Below are 5,000 nucleotides of genomic sequence, written 5' to 3'. Positions count from 1 at the left end.
TCTGTCATCTTTTAAAGTAGTGAAAGACACGTCGGACAATATAGTGTTAGATACATGGAAAAATAGAACTCTCACTGTCGGAATGCGATTCGTCATGGGTCTGTCTGCTCGGCCACGGCTATCGCTGACAAAGTCATAACATAATTTACTTGTAGCAACAGCGGCGACAACACCATCAACGACCGTAAGTTAAGATTTTGTGTGCGTTGTTGACAGAAGTGTACATATGTATGTATGTATGTATGTATGTATGTATGTATGTATGTATGTATGTGTGTATGTATGTGTGTATGTGTGTATTTATATACGTATATGCATGTATTACTCTGGTTGTATACACACACACATAACAGAACAACGAAAAGCTCTGTTTATATCGTTATCATTTTGATTTTAATTCTTATCTTGAAGAGTTCGTTTAAACGAAGGAAAGCGGTAATAATAAAGAATTATCCAAAATTCTGACTGCCTTCTTGATATACATACATACATACACACATATACATGTATATATGTATATGTATATGTAGGTTATATATGTATATATATCTATATCTATCTATCTTTTTATCTATCTATCTATCTATCTATCTCTCTCTCTCTCTCTCTCTCTATATATATATATATATATATATATATATATATATATATATATGTATACACACACACACACACACACACACACACACACACACACACACACACATATATATATATATATATACACATACATACATACATGCATACATACATATATATATATATATATATATGTATACTTAGAGAGAGAGAGACACGGATGGATGGATGGATGGATTTACGCATATTTTTATATATCTACATGTGCGCATGTCTGTATGTGTATATCTGTATCTATATGTATATATATATAATGTGTGTATATGTATGTATTATGTATGTAATATGTATATATGTATATTTGCTTTATAATTGTGAAAACACGAATTTGTAATAGAATTTCAGGAACTAACGTATTTCTTATTTTCATTTTCACTTTCTCTTGTTTCCTTGTACCTTTCTATCTGTGTTTCCTATTTTTCATGTTTTTTTAATGTATCATTTATTTATTGCTTTGCCGTAGGGTATATCTTATGATCGTTTTGAGACTTAGCGTCCATTTTCACAATATCTATCGTATTATTTTCTTTCTAGCTTCCTTAACGCATTGCGTAGTAACTTTCTTTTTCAATCTTTCTATATTGTAACATTTGATCATAAAGAGACGATGTGTGAATGGTCTACAATAAATTTAAATGCGTTTTTACTTCATTGATTTCATCTTTACACACGCCACCAATCAAACACTTCCCTTTTTCGTCCACCTTATCTGAATACTCTTCTTAAATGGGTCCTCTTTCATTATTTATATTTCGTTCGAAGATCGGAGACCTGAGGCACAGATTGACGGAATTCGAAGGTTCACGGCTTGTGTGTGTGTGTGTGTGTGTGTGTGTGTGTGTACGCGTGTGTGAGAGTGTGTGTAACATTCGTTATGCTCCGAATTCAACAGACGGTCCTGTCTTGCTATTCTCATCAGAAATGCAGTGAAGCAGTTATTAGTTACCTGTTGGAGACCTGTACCCAAGGACGCTGCTATCAAACTGTTTATCTGTAAAATACACATAAAAATACACATACATACACACACACACACACACATACATACATACATACATACATACATACATACATGCATGCATACATACATACATACATACATACATACATACATACATACATACACACATATATACATACATATATATATGTATTTATATTTATATGTATATGTACAAATATAAACATATATATGTATATGTATATATATATATGTGTGTGTGTGTGTGTGTGTGTCTATATCAGTTAGAGGTTAAGCAACCATCTAAGGGATAATAAATATCCAATATACTACTGGACGTATACCTACGTATTTATAAACAAGTGCTTACCTTTGTAGGGCAGTAGTGCAATTGAATACTAGGTATGGGTGGGGGTAAAGTATTTGCCTGATATATAAATAAATAAATTAATTAATTAATAAATATTAAGATTGTCACATTAAGTTGACAATATACTACAACTTTGTCGCTCCACTACTGCTTAAATCTCTCTGAGAGATTTAGAAATATTATATTTCTAATTATATATATATATAGAGTTATTAATATTTCTAAGTCTCTCTAAAGGAGACTACGGCAGCGGTACTGGAAATTAATAGTTATCGCCAAGCCAACATGGCAGTCCCAAAATTAGGACGAAAGCTGCCGTGAATTAGCTCTAAGAAGCCATCGCCTCTAGCTAGCTATGTGACACACGAAACCTGTGTCCTTTATAACCTTCGAACAGGGGAGGTCAGCAGTGTCCCCCTGCTGGTTTGGCATCTGCAGACTAGACTAGTTTCAGGGTGTTGCCCCTTGTCAATGCAGAGTAGCCAAGCCTTACATACATACTTAGCTGCAGCCCAGTGGAATGTACTCCACCCGCTGGTTCCGAAACCACGAAAACAACGTATCAGGTTTTCCTGTTTTACTTGATTGAATAACGACCCCCTCCCCCACCCCACACGAACATAATCACTACCATTTTCTCACATACGAGCCACAGTGTGTACCACTACGAGATAATCTGATTTGCTAGAAATAGCAGTCATATTTTATTTTAATTCCCATTCTGCTTTCAAAGAAGGAATTCTAGGTTACAGTGTATGGACCGGGTTGCACTGTGACCCCCCCCCCCCCAAAAAAAAAAACGACGTGATAGTCATGGCTGGAACAGCTGTGATCGGATACCTTTTCGTCACAGCTGACCTGTGATTAAACATACTTACCTGTACCCTACTATTCACTATTTTTCTCACCCACCCCATTATCTTCTTCCAACCCAATCGTGACCCATTTTTTGTAGACCTTACCCGATTCTTTTAATACTACCCCGTATCCACCCGTATTTTCACTATCAACACCGTCCATTTATAATAGACCTTACCCAGTTTTGTTTTTGTTTTTGTTTTTGACAACTACCCCGTATTCACCCCTAATTGTCGCTATCATTATCACCATTTTCTTATAATACAAATGCCACCCGGATTGAAATTCCATTCATGCTGTCCTCAGTTTCACCTGCCCCTTGCATCCTCCCCTCCAGCGACCGTTTGTTCTTAACCATCCCAACTCATATATGAGGACATGGTGGTGGAGGTGGTGGCAGCTGTGGTGCTCATGGTGACGGCGGTGGTGATTTTGGTTGTGGTGGTGGTGCCGGTGGTGGTGGTGGTGCCGGTGGTAGTGGTGGTGCCGGTGGTGGTGGTGGTGGTTGTGGTAGTGGTAGTGGTGGTGGTGGTGGTGCTGGTGGTGGTAGTGTATCTAATGAGTCATACCTTTAATCATTTGTTTACTCATGGGAGACGAAAGATTTCTTGTTTGTCCACTGAAATATTTATCACTGCTTTTGATGTAATCATGGTCGTCGTCATCATCATCATCATCATCATCATCATTGTCGTCGTCGCCGTCATCGTCGTCATCATCAATATTAATCATCATTGCAATCCCCATCATATCTTTATCATCATCGTTATCGTCGACATCATTTTCATCACCATCATCATTATCACCACCATCATCATCCGCATAGTCGTCATCATCACTATCATCATCATCATCAACATTGGTAGCAGCAGCCACAGAAGCCGTTCCATCCTCACCTGTAACACCACTACCACCACTGCCACCATCATTAAGATCGATGCAATCGAGTTACCCCTTCCCAAAAAATTTTAGGCCTTGTGTATGTATAATAAAGAGGATTATAAAGGGTGCGGACACTTGCAGGATATTTTGAGTACATTACTCTTGAAGCCTTAGAAGGGTCTGCACATAGCCATCTGTCGTGTCTTCTGTTAGTTTTCCGGCCCTGGTCAAAGTTTTTCTCATCTCAGAAAAACCAAATCGCACCATCTTCCGATGGATTTTTAAGTTTCTTCAAAAGTCTTTTGGATCTGATTAAACGGTTTTCTTTTGTTTATTTTTCTAACATGAATTGACCTCTCCTCATCGCGTAAGATTTGTGTCTGATGTCTTCATGCACAACATTTCTGACACACGATTTTTTTTTACAATTGACCTCATTGATTATCCTGGATTGCCTTCAATGTTTTGCTTAACTTCCGGAATAGATTCAGGTATCCTGATAGAATCAGAGTGTTGGGGATGTTTTGTACATTTTGATACCGGTAATACGCTTCCATCTTCTCTCTCTAACTCATCGAATCTTGTGTACAAAAGATCTTGCAACTTCCAGAAAACGAAAAGTTTCTAAATCACAATGCTTAGCCTTCAAAGCCGCAATCACAGCATGGCTTTTCGTTTCATTACTAAGCATAAGGCCTGTCATTGTTATTTTCTGAAATAGAAATTCAATAAAAATTAGTCAAATAAAATAGTGATTAAAAATACATGTGTCCTCAAATACCGTCTTCACCCTGTATATATAATATTTAAACTATATATTATGCATTTCGTTGAGTTTTATTATACGCGTAATACCCAGGTCCCTGAAAAAACTGCTTTGCATGAATCCGGCCCGTAACGTAAAAGAATTTGCGGGCAGTTTCTCTAAGAGATATCTGGTGGAATAGTTTTCCTGTTGTCACTGATGTCATTGCTGTTCTTCTTTGGAGCTTACAACAATGAAAATATTTCAAATTTTCTTCAACCTTCAATAAGTAAACAAACGAATAAAAGAAAAACCCAACGTATCCTTCACGCAAATACACGCACGCACACACACAGAGACACACAGTGACATAGACACACATAAGCACACAAATACACATATATGCATGCACTCATGCAGAAATGAACAGATATATAAATATATTTATAGGCATGCACTTAAACGCACAATAACATACATTTAGATACACACACACACACACACACACACACACGCACACACACACACACACACGCACACACACG

The 5,000-nt window shown here is 37.1% G+C and overlaps 1 protein-coding gene across 2 annotated transcripts in view; it reads left to right on the top strand.

Moving 5' to 3' along the window:
- LOC106882733 (inter-alpha-trypsin inhibitor heavy chain H3) overlaps positions 1-5,000 on the top strand; it is a 43,547-nt gene that overhangs the window by 11,101 nt on the left and 27,446 nt on the right. The window lies entirely within an intron of this gene.

The sequence above is a fragment of the Octopus bimaculoides genome, chromosome 15 (genome assembly GCF_046866305.1).
Source record: "Octopus bimaculoides isolate indiv1 chromosome 15, ASM4686630v1, whole genome shotgun sequence".
Taxonomy (NCBI): Eukaryota; Metazoa; Mollusca; class Cephalopoda; order Octopoda; family Octopodidae; genus Octopus; species Octopus bimaculoides.
This window is presented reverse-complemented; position numbering and strand designations above follow the sequence as displayed.